Source organism: Mirounga leonina, unplaced genomic scaffold (genome assembly GCF_011800145.1).
Source record: "Mirounga leonina isolate KUSES-001 unplaced genomic scaffold, KU_Mleo_1.0 Mir_418, whole genome shotgun sequence".
Taxonomy (NCBI): Eukaryota; Metazoa; Chordata; class Mammalia; order Carnivora; family Phocidae; genus Mirounga; species Mirounga leonina.
In genome coordinates, this window is record NW_023270739.1 from 22,649,395 (window position 1) to 22,666,529 (window position 17,135).

The window sequence follows — 17,135 nt, forward strand, 5'->3', positions numbered from 1 at the left end:
AAATCTCTATTTCTCAGTATATTTTTAAAGGATTTTATTTATTTGAGAGAGAAAGCGTATGTGGTGCTCACACAAGGGGAGGGGCAGAGGGAGAGGGACAAGCAGACTCCATGCTGAGCACAGAGCCCAGTGGAGGCCTCAGTCCCACGACCCTGAGATCAGGACCTGAGCCGAAACCAAGAGTCGGACGCTCAACCCACTGAGTCACCCAGGGGCCCCTATTTTTCAATATTTTTATGATTTAAAAAAATCCCCACTTACTTTTAAAACCCTGGCTTCCCCTTGCCTACATGGGCAAGTGTTAAGTCTTGCGTGGCCAGCTGTAGTCTGTTTTCTGTCTCGTGCCTCTGCCTTTCAGAAATACTTGCCCTGCCCTCTTTTTTGCCCCAGCCTGCAACTGTACCCTGATTTAGAACAACCCATTCAGTCCTTCTAAATTCCAAACACCTCAAGAAACCATTAGTTTCCCAAATATTCTACTTTTTGCCTCTGTGGGCACATTGTGCTCCTTGCTCGGTTCTTTTGGCTGATTTTTGAGCTGCCTCTTCTGTGTCCAAATCAAGTATCATCCTCTTAGAAGCTGTCTCACCGAAGGCTTCTGGTTACTTATTTCTGCCTCTTGATTTCTTATAGTACTCATTACATTCTTCTGCAGTTGTGTGGGTCTGTATGTCTCCTTGTCCAAGCAGGAGCTCCAGGGGCTGAGTTTGTCATATTCACCTTTCTGACTCTGGTACTTTCAGCCTACCACCTGGCTCACAGAAGATATCCGGAAAAACTTTTTTTTGAGTGGAAAATACATACTGGGGGATTGGGTTGGAACCTAAATGAATCCATTCCATTAACTGTCACTCAGTTCCATTAACCTAAATTAGTCAATTCCATTAACTATCATAAAAACATTTGGCTTAAGTAAGTGAATAAGCTCTAATTGTACTTTGTGTGCTTTTAGTTAAATTTGAGAAACATTGGCTTTCTAAATAACTATTATGTAATGAACCAGGGCATTTGCAATCTGCATCAACAATGGCGTTTTGGATGTTGCTGCATTTTGCAGAATTTGGGATTAAATATCTTTGCATCTAAATCTGATACGTTTAATTATGCCCCAGATATTAGTGTTTTGCTAGTATGCCATACAGATTTCTGGGCTTTCCCTGTGTTTTGTGCCTTTGCATTTTATTTTTTACTTTTTTGAGGGATAACTTGCAGTGAAGTGCATACATCTGAAATGTACAGTTGGATGATTTTACCTGTGTATGCACTGCATCGCTACCACCTGCATCAACATTGTTGGCACCCCAGCGCTCCCTGTGCCACCTTCTGGCAAATCCTTCTCCCTACCACTGCTTCCCAGCAAGGGTAACTGACCACAGTTCCAACCTACCAGATCAGGAGAATCCTATAGCCTGTACGTTTTTGTGTGTGGTTTCTTTTATTAAGTGTGACAAAGAGATACATCTGTGCTGTGTTAATAGCTATTCATTCTTTAAAGATTTATTTATTTATTTTAGAGAGCAGGGGTGGATAAAGGGAGAGGGAAGGAGAGAATCCCAAGCAGACTCCCTGCTGAGCAGGGCTCGATCCCACAATCCCGAGATCATGACCTGAGCCGAAATCAAGAGTCAGACGCTCAACTGACTGAGCCACCCAGGCACCCCAGCTGTTCATTCTTGTCAGTTGCTGCATATGGTTGTTAACTGCTTTTTGCTTCATGTTCATTTTGGTGAGTAAGATTCGTTATAAGGAAGAGTATATATTCAATGTATATTACTTGGTATGTGCTGGGGGCTGCCAGCTTCCCAGACCTAGTAATAGCAGAACGGGCCTTAGAGGTTGCAGAGTTCAGCCACCTTGTTTTCTCAAATGAGGGACCTGATACTGGAGAGTTCACTAGACCTCCAGGTGCCCGACTCACCTAGTCCAGCTTTCTTCCTGTGGTCAGGAAGAAACTATGACTGTGCTCTGTCATAGTTCAAACCTGGTCATATGGATGATGCCAGTCAACAGGAAGGCAGTCTTGGGAATTTAGAAATCCATCATCAGTAGGACTTAAAAATGTTGGCCCTTAAATGGTAAGGATGTCAATTATCTAAAGATTTCTATAACACTTCCCTGTTTATTTCAATTAAATGAGGTGTTACTCTGTTCTTAGAATTTATTCTTTTATGAGAATCAATTCTTAAAGGAGAAGGAAGGGGAAAGTTTTAATCCGTGCACATGCTTATTATGACTTTCGCAGTTTCAGTGCATTGCCTTGTTTGCTGTTCCCAGGTGTAGTCGTTTTAAAGCCTTGATGAAAACCACAAAGCTTTTTCCTAGGATGAGAAGTCTTAGGGTATTGATGAGCACTGGGTGTTATATGCAATTAATGAATCATTGCACACTACATCAAGAACTAATGATGTACTCTATGTTGGCTAATTGAATTTAAATTAAAAAAAAAAAAGTCTTAGTGTAAATTCCAAGTCCACAGTTTCACTTTGCAAGTAAAAAACTGCCTTGACCAGATATCTTTACTGCTAAGGAAGTAATGATTCACAGAAAATTTCATAGAAAGAATGTTGTAGGAGAGATGAGTGGACTCAGCAATGGAAAGTTTATTGACTCCCACTGGCCAGGAAGTAACCATAGAACATTCTTCAGTATATTAGCGCCTCCTTAAATATAATTATCACAGAAACATGGGGCTTGTCTTTTTCCAAATTATAAAGCACTGTTTTTCAGACAGGATTGAATCCCATTTATTGGTCATGGAATGAATTTAATGCATAACAACTATCATATTTTTATATGGAAAAGTAGAAGAAAGAGTACAGCAAATGCCCATCTACCTTATCCAGATTCAACAATTAAATTTTTCATATTTACTTAATGTAGTGTGTATGTAATCTGTTTCAAAAAAGTCAGGGTACTTTGTTTCTGACATGTATACAAAACCAAGTTTTTCTACATAATAAAATTAACATACCCTAATAAAATTAATTATAATTTCCTAATATGCAGCAGTCCAAAAAATGAGCTAACTCAATTTTAAAAAATATGCTTGTAGTTGGCTTGCATGTAGTAAAGATAAGTATTGTTCCATAAAACTTGTTTCAGTTACATATGTGTGTATCCATGCACACATATATGTATGTATTGATAAGTACATATCTCTTACCGTGGGTCTCCTTCAGAATTTGGAATTAGGGCTTTATAGCGGTAATATAGCAGTATAGAGAAGTTGGAAACGTAAATACGTGTTCGCTGCTCAGTGGTACGGCTAGTTCTGTTCTGAGTGTCATATGGCATCTAAAAGAGTGAGTACTTTCAGTAACCTAAAAATCCAGCAAGGAAGGTAAAACAAGTAGGGTCCCCCTCGACAGTCTTAATAAGAACTAGAATGGAGGGGAAAGGAGAGGAAGTAACATGGGCAGGAGTTCATGGAAGAAATCTTGAGGGGATGGTAGGATTTGGATCAGACAGAGGTCTCGGAAAGGGTACGCCCAGAAGGGAATGACGTAAGTGCTGAGGTGGAAAGGAGGTGCAGAAATGTGTTCAGTGCACTGCGGTGCTGAGGTTTGTCAGGGAAGTGGTAGAAGGACGGAGGAAGACCTCGGGTGGTTGGAATAGGAAATGTTACTCAGGGACGAAGTACCAGCAGGAGGAAGAACCCAGTTCCTTTATTAAAGGAAGAGCTGTTGTACAGCTTGTTCAGTGCTCCCATGTCGAGCGTAAGTGGAGAAGATGAGTGTAATGACTCTCCCTGGCCGCATTGAAGAAGTAAAACATGGTAGTGAAACCTGTTTAAACTCTTGCCCTTTCCCTGGATGAGGTAGGAAGTGGGGGTGTGGATTCAGGTAGGCAGATCTGGAGATAGCAGGGAAGGGTCGATCTAGGGAGAAATTATTGGACAAAGAAGTAAGAGGATTTGGTGACAGCTTGAGTCAGGGATGGAGAGGGAACCTGGGTAAAATCAGAACATGATGCCCTTGAGAGAGAAGCTCACGGAATTCACTCTAGCCCAGTTCGAAAAACCCCACGTATCTGTAAAAACAAGCTTCCAGGACATAACGCTCTCAAGAATTAGTTTGGGAGGCTTTTTACAGGAAGTAGCAAGTTACAGTCATTAGGTAAGTTTTTCTAATACAATTTTTCCTTGTTTTGCTTAATGCCTTGGGGAAACGTTAGACATCTCTCTTTAGGGCCTTAGTTTAGAGTCCTAGTTTCACTAAGTAGCAATGTATAGAAGACTATGAGCTCTATTTAAAAACTTGAGGACCAAATACTGAGATTTTAAATTTTAGTCATTTGAGGTCTTGTACCTTTTCAAAAGTTAGATTTAATCACTCAGATACTAGGTGTTCTGCTTTTGGGTAAATGGGCATCTTTTGAAAAAATTCTCTTTACTGTTCAGTTCAGGTTCATTGAAACTTGATTCTGAGGGGGCCTCCTGTGTGCTTTGAGACCCTGCTTTTCTTTTCTCCTCCTACCTCTCCCCTGCAAGATGCACATGCACACACAACCAGTTCCCTGAAGCGGGGCGGTGAGGGAATTACCATCTTCCACTGGAAGAGCTTATTCATGGTGACAGCAGCATTGTGGCTCCTGGCTTTGGACTTTTCTGAAGTTCCCTCTTACTTGGGGTACATTGTGTTGGATAAACGATAGCCTGCACTTAGAGCACCTAACTCTGCATGAGGCCCTGTTCCAAGCACTTCACAAATATTCATTCATTTACTCTTCACGATTGCCCTGTGAAGTAGGTGCTGCTGTCCCCACTTTACAGATGAGGAAACTGAGGCATAGAATAAACAACTTGCCTACGATGATATATTTACTGTGGCAGAGCTGGGATTTGAACCTACGCAGTCTGGCTCTGAATCTGCTTTTAACCACTAACGTGTATGCTACCACTGGGATATAATTAGCCTCTGTTTAGGACACATGGCTTTGGAATTGGGGCTTCCTTGTGAATCTCAGCTGGCTGGTTACTTGCAAGTGTTTTGAGTAGGCCCTGGAAGGCTGTGCCCTCTGTTTGGAAATACTGTCAGCTCAGATATAGGCCTGGGAGCTAAGAAAGTCACGGGATAGTGTTTATCTTAAAAATCACACTCCAAAATCCGATTTATTTCTTTGAGTTTCCTTTTTTCCAGAGTATAAAACAATGTGCTCCTAGAGGACTGTCCTCTATCCGAAATACAAATCTTCAGTGCTTTTAAACTGCTGTGACTCTGGGAGGAGGAAGCCTCCTCTTACCTTCATCTTGGTAGCAGAGCCTCTAACGATTATATACTACCAGGGCTTTATCCAGAAGACAGACTTGATTTGCAGACGTTGAGAATCGCCATTAGTGGTTCAAACAGAAGCAGCCTACATATTTTATTAAAGATATCTTGGGGTTTAAGCTAGTTTCTTCTCTAACTTCTTAAAATCAAATTGGGAACATCTCTAGTAATTGCCTTGCGGCCCCAAGAACTGCCTAAAGCTGTTTGTTAGTATTTGCTCTTCTGGTTTCTCCCCCATACGTATTTTTCACTGTGCAATATTTAAAGGATACACAGCGATTTAAGTAAACTAAATGTTAGGGGTTGTCAGGGTGTGGGAAACATGTTTGTGTCTAGTAAAGGGTCTGGCATATCGCAGCAGGCTCTCGGTGGCAGGTGGGACATCAGCACAGACTGTGGAGCCTGCTGGAATCACCGCTCTGCCACGTACTGGCTTTCTGACTTCAGACAAGCCACTTGCTTTTTCCATCTGTAAAGTGGGAGTAATTATTCTAATCTCATATTCTTGAAAGGAAAACTAAATAATGTATGTGAAGCATGTAGAAAATTATATGACGCTTGAAGTCTTTAACTGGTAGCTTCTCTTTTTGAAATTAATTTGTACTATTTTGCCAAGATCCTGTCCTTTCTCGGACCATTCTTCTTGAGGCCTGCTTTTGTCCTTTAAAAGAAATCATTGCCTTCTTAGACTTTGGAGGATAAAAGGACTCCTTTATTTTTGTGTTCACCTTCTATTATAATTTCCTAAGGGACAGAGAACTACACTTGTTACTGTTGCTGGGGCAGTAGATCGCTTATTGTTTCAAGTTTTTCTTTCTTTTTTTTTTTTTTTTTAAGATTTTATTTATTTATTTGAGACAGAGAGAATGAGAGACAGAGAGCATGAGAGGGAGGAGGGTCAGAGGGAGAAGCAGACCCCCTGCCGAGCAGGGAGCCCGATGCGGGACTCGATCCTGGGACTCCAGGATTATGACCTGAGCTGAAGGCAGTCGCCTAACCAACTGAGCCACCCAGGCGCCCCTGTTTCAAGTTTTTCATTTAATGCAGTGAAAGACTGCATGCATCCTTATGCCATCACAAGTAATGGATCAGTGTGTTAGAGGGAGCAAGCACGTGGATTCTCATTAACAGTTATGATGGTGACTGCAGGGAAAATGTCAGGGAGCAAGGGAATAGTACACCTGCGTATTCTGTACGTTGTGGATCTTAATATTTGTCATTTTTTTTAAGATTTTATTTATTTATTTGACAGAGACACAGCGAGAGAGGGAACACAAGCAGAGGAAGTGGGAGAGGGAGAAGCAGGCTTTCCGCTGAGCAGGGAGCCCGATGTGGGACTTGATCCCAGGGCCCTGGGAACATGACCTGAGCCGAAGGCAGCCACTTAATGACTGAGCCACCCAGGCACCCCAATATTTGTCATTTGTTAATTGGTCACCTGTTGGATTCTGTTTGGAACAACAGAAAACCATGCAACACGTCAGTTTTTGAATATTTGATCTTTTGCATGAATCATGAGCCATTAACCGCCTGCAGTCCAGTCTGTCTGGAAGATAATCCTGAATAAACTCAGCTGCAGGTTCTCCTTGATCTCATCGCTAGCAGCTGAGAGATTGTGAACCTGTGGGACAGCGGCCTGCTCCAGTTGGCTGTTTGTCTACCACTGACTGAGCAACGGAGACTAAGGTCCTATTGAGGAAGGAATGTGGGGCAGGACACAGGTGGCTTATTAGACATTGCGTCCCTTCAAGGCTGCAATATAGTGGGGGGCCAAATGTTCTACATATTAGATACTTAGCAGAATAAGCACTGTTAAAGGGATAAAAGCAAACTTTGTAGAGAGCAAAAAGGAAGCAATCAGTTCTAGCTGAGCATGGGAGTAGGGGTAGCTTTGTGGAAGAGGCAGTGTTTGAACTGGTCCTTGAAAGGTAAATCAGGGTGGAGGCATGCGAGGCCACATTAGGGGTGAAGAACTAACAGGCATTTAACACACTGAAATAGGAAAGTGCATGAAGCATTCAGGGGCTTATTGGAGTAATGGAATAAGATAAAGGCTAGGGGCGCCTGGGTGGCTCAGTCGTTGGGCGTCTGCCTTTGGCTCGGGTCATGGTCTCGGGGTCCTGGGATGGAGCCCCGCATCGGGCTCCCTGCTCGGCGGGAGGCCTGTTTCTCCCTCTCCACTCCCCCTGCTTGTGTTCCCTCTCTCGCTGTATCTCTCTCTGTCAAATAAATAAAAATCTTTAAAAAAAAAAAAAAAGATAAAGGCTAAAAGACTTTGGTACAAGTCCTCGTTCCTTAGTAGCTATAATCACAACTTATTTGATGCCTCCCCATTCCAAATTTGGAAAGGACAGCTCTTGACACTTTGTGGAGCTGTGGGGATTAAATGAGTGTATATAAAGCTCTAGCCTTTCTCTGGTGCCTTGTGCATACGTGTGCTCAAACTATCATTATGGACGAGTCTCCTGGACTATGGCTAAGGTAGGGCCCTGATCAAGAGAGTTGTAAATTCTTTGCTAAGGATTTCACTCTTTAGGGAATTTTTTTATTACTTTTCTTTCTTTCTTTCTTTCTTTTTTATTAGGCTTCATACCCAACGTGGAGCTTGAACTCATGACCCTGAGATCAAGAGTCACATGCTCTACTGACTGAGCCAGCCAGGCATCCCTCATCTGGGGAATTTTAAATGTTTTCAGAAGGAACACAGGACATGATCTGGTTTATCTTTTAAAAACATAGTTTTATTTGGCCCAAGGCAATGAGAGTTTTTATATTGCTTGGCCTCATTTGAAGCCTAACACAACTTCCATACGAAAAATAAATACTAGAATGTTGACTGAATGTGCTTTTCATGGACGCTAACATTTTTTTCCTTGAATATGATGCTGTTTATGATTTTAGGAGAATGAAAGGGAGATTTTTTTTTTTTAAAGATTTTATTCATTTATTTGAGAGAGAATGAGCTAGAGAGAGCATGAGAGGGGGGAGGGTCAGAGGGAGAAGCAGACTCCCTGCCGAGCAGGGAGCCCGATGCGGGACTTGATCCCGGGACTCCAGGATCACGACCTGAGCCGAAGGCAGTCGCTTAACCAACTGAGCCACCCAGGCGCCCCGAAAGGGAGATTTTTATTTCTAATTGCTATTTGGTGATAATACTGCTGGCTTATATTAGAAAAAATAAAATTGCATAAAGGAAATAAGTTCCATATTGCAAAAGGGAAAGAAACTATTAAGGATCAGTTTTTTTTCTACTTCAAAGTTAAGTATATTATTTCTAAGCCCTATCTGATGGCTAGTTGTGTTCTGACCTATTTATAACAAAATTCTATACTACAGATTATCTAGTACATATGCAATTTTTTTTTATAGTACCCAAAACAAATTAAACCCTGACCTGCAGAGAATAACTTAATGATGAGGCTTAGGTTTGCTTTGGGAATGTACTTTGGGGCCTGAGTATCAAGTTCTGTTTCCTGGCTCAGTCTTTTTTTTTTTTTTTAATTTTTTTTAAAGATTTTATTTATTTGACAGAGACAAAGTGAACGGGGGAACACAAGCAGAAGGAGTGGGAGAGGGAGAAGCAGGCTTCCTGCGGAGCAGGGAGCCTGATGCGGGGCTCGATCCCAGGACCCTGGGATCATGACCTGAGCCGAAGGCAGACGCTTAACGACTGAGCCACTCAGGTGCCCCCCTGGCTCAGTCTTATTAAGCAACTTTTTGAAGGACACAAACCAAGCTGTGACCTCTAGTGTGGCTTTCTCTGGGTGCCCTGGCAATGGGGGACAGAAGTAGCTGTTCCAATTATGAGCTGGGTATGTTTGACCACATTCCCCCTATTACATATGGGAATGAGGGTATAGCGCTCACCTCCAGGCAGGATGACATACCTAGCATCTATAGAGTATGGTTCACCTACTTCTTTCTCCTAAGAGGTTATGATAAGGCACATGGGAAATAGAGTAGCAATAATGTCAAAAAATAAAAAAATTTAAAAAGAGGGGAAGGCTAATCACCAGGTCTAACAGTTACTCATTTGGTTCTAACTTCCTAGCACCCAAGGCACAACGGGCAACATGATGATTGTTATCTGATAGACACCCCTAGCGTGTTGACTATTATATTCACTTTACGTATTTGTCTAAGAAGCTGTACTTTACTTTCCCTTGTAGGGACAATTACATTTTCTGGGGAAGGTACCTCTGACAAACAGAATGTGGATTGAAATGAGTCACTAGGGTTCATAGTCAAGCTGCTATTTTTTAAAACGGGCATTAAGCCAAGTGAGGCTTAATGCAAGGATTCTCCCAGTGCTGCGAGTCTAACTTCTGTGGTCAGTCCCCCTCATGTGAAGTTAGTCATTGTCATGTGTGTCTGAGAGGGTGCTAAGAAGTCCTCTGAGACCTCGTTTGGATAGGAGATGCTGAAAGACTGAAGGGCAGTGCTGGCTTCAGGGTTATTGAGAAGCTGAGGTTAAGCGCACTTTCTTCCCAAAAACCCCCACCCTCTGCCTTTTGGGGGTCAGGGAAGCAGTGAGTAAATGCCCTTCTCCTGCTCACCGGCTAAGGGCTTGCAGACCCATCCTTTTCCCCTCCTTCAGAGCTGCCTCTCCTGCCTCGGTTCCTGGGGTGGTTCTCCTGGAGTACCATCATGTGGTTATTTCCACCTCTTCCCCAGCCCTCAGGGCAAGCGCTCAGTCCTCTTCCTGCGCAGGTTTTACCCACACACACTGCCAGAAACTGGTGGGGAGTAGCTCCCTGGCAGGGAGGATTGCGGCCTGCCCCCCGGAAGTGGTCAGGGCCCAGGGGTTCTCACACCCCTCAGTTTCTTCTAAGTGTAGGAACTAAAAGCCACAATGATGTTTATTCTGCATTTAGTCCTAAAATTGGAGTTTCCTGCTTCCCCTTCTTTAGAACGCACCATCCCACATCTCCCCACCAGAAGGAACTGTGAGCCCTTCCTTCTAGAAGGTTGCGTTCTTACTGCCTGGCCTGTAGGGGTGAGGGGCAGGTGGTAGGGGCTCGCTTCCCTTACCCAAACTTGCCTTTTTTTGAGGTACAGGTGATGCCCAGAAACTCCTTTCTCTTGGAAATAGCCCCCTTTTGGTGTCGCTTCACGTGCCTATGTGGTCTGCCCCAACGGACCGTGGCTGTCCTTTACCTGCAGTTGGTATTCGGCGTACGTTGCTTGATTTTCATTACCCTAGCCTTCCCCATCTGGCCTTTTCCCCTCTTTCATTTAATTCTTCTGTAGATTATACAGAAGCATCCAGGAAATTTACCAGGTCAGACTCATTTTGTAAGGGATGAGTTTGTATCAATCAAAAGTGTGAGTTTTAAGCTATTTTGAAGACATCTACATTTTCTAGTGCATGTAACTCAAAGTAGGTTATCACTGCTGCCTGGTAGAGGCTTAATGAGAAGCTAATTATTTCTAATTACAGTATTGGGTGTTTGTAAGTGCTTGAAGATGCTTGAAGAATTTGTTTTTGAGAGCCTTAAATACTTTGTCTAATCGCCTTTCGTCTGTTAATTTGCAGTATCTGGATAAAGGATTGGTCCAGCAAAGGGATGTGTACTCCAGCCCCTGTTCCTAACGACCCTTAATCCCAGAGTAATGAGATGAACGTTACCTGCAGGCAAGAACTAGAACTTGTGATGCTGTCGAGTTTCTTTTGTCAGTGATGCTAAGAGAGGAAGAGGCAGGAGAAAATAAAACCTGCATGGTAAAACTAGTGACTCAGTTCCTGTCCTGGACACCGTGAACTTTAAAGAAGTTCAGTCCTTTTCCTGGGAAGGTTTTACTGACACACACTTAAAAGAAGTTCACAGTATACTCTTGTCAGAGTTGAACTACAGAAGAAAGAACTGTTCTTTGCCTAAACTAATTAGAACAAACATTTTATGAAGACACTTTACCCATAAAATATCCTTTTGGGTACTATATGGAGAGCTTTACGGTTTTTCCCTTCTAGCAGGTAGTGGCAGGGAAAGGGGCATTCTTCTAAACTGTAGGCACTGGATATTCTGTATATGTATCCACATGAATGTATTCATTGTGTCCTGATAAGGACGCCCTTCAGACTGACTTCTCCAGTGCAGATTAGCTCATTTAGCAAGAACGTTGCTAGCATCCAGGGATTTGCTTGGCTTCCCTGGTTTCATGTTTCTTGAGTGGCACGACGTTTTGCAAGCACATACCCAGTTACCACAGAGTAGCAGGACGGAAGATGGCTTAGTAGCGTTGTGTGTATTACTAGCAGCAAAGTGCTACAAAGCTCACTTTTTTTGGTAGAACATAAAAAACGTATCCCCTAAAGGGCCATGCTGGGCAGCACCTTGTTCTCTGTGCCATATCACCCAGCCTGTGGAAGGGTGGTCTTCTCTTCTCTGCAGGCAGAGCCATGGCTTATCTCCTGAGTGCCTTTCCCCATGTGCGTCCAGAACTGAACCCCTCAGTTGTTAGGCCCTTAGTTAGATGCGGCTTGCCTCTTCTCCATGGGTCTCTTATCTCACTTCTCTGGTTTTTGCCTTGTTTCTCTCATTCTCTTTCTTGTCTTAGTGACTGTAAATGCTTGCCCGTGATTTCAAGAAAACAGTAAGCTTTTTTTTTTTTAATCCTCAGAATTACTCTGCCTAAACCACTGTGCCTGTTTCGCAGCACGGACGAAGGAGAATGGATGGACAGGCCGTACCCGACCTGAGATTGGTGTGGTGGCAGCCAGCGGCATGGGGGGTGATTCCAGGGTTGGCCTGTGGGAGGGAGAGGGTGCTGACAGAGCGGTCTAAACCAAACGCAGAGCTTTCCCACAAGTCCGGGTGCCCGTGGAAGGGACACTGCGGAATGGGTTCTCACACAGTTGGCGGCTGAGCTTAGGTTCTGTATCTTGCGTGTTTCATGTATCAGAGTTAAGCCCCAGCTAAGCTATTTATTATCTGTGGAGGACATCAAGAAACATATATATTCTTTTATTTTTTTTTAAAGATTTATTTATTTGACAGAGACAGAGAGAGAGAGCACAAATAGGCAGAGGGGCAGGCAGAGGGAGAGGGAGAAGCAGGCTGTCTGCTGAGCAGAGAGCCCTGTGCAGGGTTCGATCCCAGGACCCTGGGATCATGACCTGAGCCGAAGGCAGCCACTTTAACCGACTGAGCCACCCAGGCACCCCACAGATACATTCCTTATAAGCCTTGCTTTTCTCATCAGATAGAGTTAGCATGAAGAATATGTGAATACTAAAAAAACTGTGTAGCACAATGCATGACTCATCCCACAAGTACTCAGTCATTGTTAGGGAGGCAGGCTCTGGAGACAGACCGCCTGGGTTTCAGTCCTCACTCTACCACTTACTAGTTGTGTGCTGCTAGGCAACTTCTCTGGGCCTGGTTTTTTCATTTGTAAAATAGTAATAACAGTAGAAGATATCTCAGAATTTTTAACAAATGAGATGCCACTCGTGTCCCTAACATGACATTTTTCCTCCTGGGCATGTGGCAGGATTTTACTTCCCTGTCGTGTATGTCCCTTGAGATCAGCTAAGCCCAGTGCGGTGAACAGGGGAAACCACAGGTGTCTCTTCTGGTGGGAGTCTTTAGGCCCCAGCGAATGATTCGCCAAGTCCCCTGCCACGTCCACGGCCACCAGCAACATGGCATGCTCCCTCACAGCCCCGGGCCCTTGGCTGATTGCCAGCCGTCTTGTTAGTACGGGCAAGAAAGGAACTTTTTCTTCTTTTCCTTTCTTTTTTTTTTTTTTTTTTAGCCACTGAGATTTTGGCATTATTGCCACAGCGAAGCCTAGCACATTATGATGGGCAAGCCACAGGAACAGCCCTGCCTCTGGACTTGAAGTTAGATTCTGGCCAAAATGAGTGAGAGGACAGAATGTCAGCTGTGTTGGCTCGGACACCTGGCCACGAGGACTTGTGAGCGCCTTTGGATACTTGCAGCTCCTTTGGGGGCCTTGCGAGCACCCTCCTGTGTGCTGGGAAGTACCTGTTGCTTGGGAAATGACAGCCGGTTTGAAGGACCTGACTCTTTCCTTATACAACTGATGAGCTCGAGCAGCTTTCCTTAACACCAGAGGTTCATCGTCTCAGGCCTCGGCTGTTCTGTCTCCCTAGTTCTGACCTCTCCGTGCGTCTGCATGTTCCGGCCCCTCAGTGAGCCCTGGAGCCTCAGCCTGTGCCCTCCAGGCATCCACCCCTGTTCTCTCCAGGCATCCACCCCTGTTCTTCGCTTTCCCTTTCCCAGTTCTCTTGGGTGGGGTTTTGCGTGGTGTGCCTCTGCCCGGGTTATCCTTCCCTTTCGTTCATTTTCCTCGGGAGCTTTTAGGGGTTAAATGTGCAACGTCATGGAGAGAGCCCTCTTTGGAAGCCTGCACAGTGTTCAAGCAGCCCTGTACTGTCAGTGACTGAGCTGGGCCTGGCTTCCCGGTGAGCAAGGTGAGCTCACTTACGCTGGGCTGGAAGCTTGCATTGTTGCAGAGATGACTCAGTGTCCGTTTTTGACGTTAGTCCAGGGCTTAGGCTTTTCTGTAGCCTTTGTTCCAGAACATTGAGGTGACAGGGGAAATGTTTCTGCTGCTGGAAGGAAAATATTAGGAATGGCTTTTCACTAGGATGCTGGTGGTCTGCCTTCCTCCTACACGAGGAATAACCAGGTAATTCCAAGCGTACTGAAAGGGGCTAGCAGTCATTTTTTAAAAATAGTATCTCTTCTGCCAAAATGGTAATTTGTGTTCATTATCTTCTTTGAATTGGAAAATACGGAAACATGATAAGAAGAATGGCTCCCCTTAACCCCACCGTGCAAAGATAACCATTGTGTGGAGCTTGTTTTCCTTTCCGTTTTTACATACAGGTACATTTTTAAACCAGATTAGAATGACAACAATAGCAAACCTTTTTTTGAAATCATCCTCTGTGCCAGGAACTCTTTAAGTACTTTATGTGCCTTGTCTCATTTATTCCTCACAACTCTTTGAAGAAGGACTATCTCTATTTGACAGAAGAGGAAACTGAGACACAGAAAGACGAGGTCATTTTTCTGAAGTCACACAGCTCATAAGAGTGGTGTCAAGACTGAAACCAAAAGCACTCTTGTCTCCAGAGCCCAGGGTCTTGACTATTTCATGATAACGTGTCACAGTAAAGATAGCTTGGATTAAATTTCATGGAATTTTGCAGTGTTAGCTCTGAGTAGTCTGGCTTGATCTCCTTATAGATGAGGAAGTTGCAGCCTACAGAAGTGACCTGATTTAGCTAAGAGCACATAACCAGTTGCTGTCAGTGCCCAAGCTGGAACGTGCATCTCCTGATGCACACAGTTCACGTGCACGTTGGCGCCAGGTCAGCCGGGAAGCTTTGTCCTCCGTGGGTCCCACCCTGAAACAAGCTGTACTGAGCGCAGGTACCCGCAGGGCCGGCTCCAGGTTAAGTGGAGGACGGAGGACGCCCACAGCCTTCTCCCCAGCTCATAGAGGAAATTTCCCTCCGAATTTAGGGAACTATGGGCATCTGGTAGTGATGTGTGCAGCTGACTCTTAATTACCCTGCAGAGCTAGGGCTGTAAAAGGCTATAAAAAGGTGCGGCCCAACAATAGTTTCAACCTTCTACCCTCATCAAACATTTTTAACTGAGATTTGCTGACGAGCAGTAAGATTGATTGATTTGAGCTTTGAGTGCTCTCACTTTCGGAACCTGGATTCTCGAGGACATGCCAAGCATTGTTACAACTTTAAAGTGAGCCAGAAGTCAGGCAACTCTGTGTGCGCCAACATTCCTGAGTGTCCGAGGCTGTCCTTGACCCATCGGGTCGCCACTGCGGGGTGGCCAGCTGAGGTGGGGTCGAGGATTAAAGGAGGAACAGGTGGTGACTTATTGCTGCTTTTGGGAAGGTAAGTGTAAAAGCCTCTGCATCTTCCAACACGGTGGACTTCTCAGTACCAAGCAGGTTTGGGTGTTTTTTCTTAAAATAACTTAATCTGATCTTTGAGCTCCAGAGGGTAAAAACAAGGTCTTCGGACTCTCATAGACAAAGTGGAGCAAAAAAGACAAGAAGAGTGAGTGGCATGCTGTTAGAGGTGAGGCTCGTGGTTACCCCCGGAGGTGGGGGTGAGGTACTTATGATTGAAGGGGGTACGGGGAGCTTCAGTTTTGTTTTATTGGGTTGGTTTTTTTGTTTGTTTTTTAGGGAGGGAGGGAGGGAGAAGGGCTGAGGGAGAGGGAGAGAGAGAGAATCTTAAGCAGGCTCCGTGCCCAGCACAGAGCCTAACTCGGGGCTGGATCTCACAAGCCTGAGATCCCGACCTGAGCTGAAATCAAGAGCCAGAGGCTTGACTGACTGAGCCACCCAGGCGCCCCTTTGTTTTTGTTTGTTTGTTTTGTTTTACTGGGTCCTGGTTATACAGTATATCCAGTTTGTGAAAGTTCATTGAGCTTTATTCTTCTTATGTGTGTCTTTTCTGTGTGTAAATTATACTTCAGTTAAAGTTTAAAAGTCTGTGTTATCTTGTTGCACACTGATCCTCAGAAAAATCTCCGGTTAGTTGAAACAGTGTGAAATGATATAGAACTTATTACCCAGCTATTGGGAAAACAGCTCTGCCTGAAATTACCAGGTCCATACGGGCAGAACGTCCAAGGTCATTTTCTTGATTCTATTAAAATATATCTTAAGTGATTTCAGTGTGACTCTCCTAGAATAAAGAATGATGTCATTTGAGTTCAGCAAACATTATCGACAGCCTCGTGTGAATAGGGACAGAACTAACACTACAAACTGGGTATGGTATGGCACGTCTCTCACCTGAAGGAGCCTGTACTCTGTGGGGGATCGAATCCACGGATGAGGGATACAGGATGCTTCAGGTGGTGCCACAAAAGCAACATGGAAGGTCACAGAAAGAATAGGCAGCTTTCTGATGGACTGGAAACAGCTTCGTGGCATAAGTGGGATTTTAAGAGGCTCTTCCAGAATATGTGAGATTTTGATAAGCAGAAGTGGATGGGTGGTAGGCACCCTTCATATGAGAAAATCCATAGATAATTCACATACATCCTGGGAACTTTGGGTTGTATGGTTCACTTAAGATGAATGGCATCCATTAGGCCTGACAGGTAAGCGAGGCCTTATAGTGGCCGGGTTGTATTATTTAATTTGGGAGGCTCTGGGGAGCCGAAGAAAGTTTCTGAGAAGTAGAATAGCGTAATTAGATCAGTGAATATCTCCAGTGAAATCACATTTGTAGCTTCTTGATTGTACACTTACCACAGATTGCCCTATGTGCCCCAAATAATCATTTTCTAGATTTTGTGCATTCTGTGTTACTGTGTTTGAACCCATTCCTGTTTGGGTTCACTAGCGAGCCATGTACCTAGTTTCCTTGAGCTCCCCATGGTCATCTCTCTGGGACTTGAAGATGATGATCCTATACTTTCTTTATTCCCTACACCCATCCTTCCATTTTGACCAGGTGACATCACAATTTTTTTATCCTTTTTTCTAGTCTTACAAGTGATTTGGTATTTATTTCCTTCCAGCCTTTCCTATGTGATGCTCTTCTGCCAGATAAAAACACCCAGTGTTTCTTATTTGTAGCAAAATTGTGTGTTGGAGGAGAGGGGCCAAGAAATAATGTTAACAGACTTTTGTGAGTTGTGTAGGAGGACTGACTCACCAACCTGGGATTGTGTCCGACCATGCCACTGGGCTCTTTTCTCTGGGAAAAAGCACCGGGTAGGATTTTTCTTGGGACAAAGTGTTAATACTTCATTGTTGGAAATGAATGCATTCAAGTCTGGGTCACTTGGGCAGGGGAAGATGTGTTAGTATCTTATTAATATTTTGCTGTTTCTGCCTACTCTT

At 44.1% G+C, this 17,135-nt stretch overlaps 1 protein-coding gene across 2 annotated transcripts in view; it reads left to right on the forward strand.

Annotated features, from left to right (window-relative positions):
• The window catches only part of TMCC3 (transmembrane and coiled-coil domain family 3), a 72,133-nt gene that overhangs the window by 41,769 nt on the left and 13,229 nt on the right, over window positions 1-17,135 (forward strand). Inside the window, exon 1 of one of the 2 annotated variants that reach the window (XM_034987833.1) lies at window positions 12,995-15,165. The exons of the other annotated variant lie outside the window; for it this stretch is intronic. The gene's annotated coding sequence lies outside the window, so the exon portion shown is untranslated. Of the gene's footprint in view, window positions 1-12,994; window positions 15,166-17,135 lie in introns of those variants that run through there. 2 annotated transcript variants of the gene reach the window in all.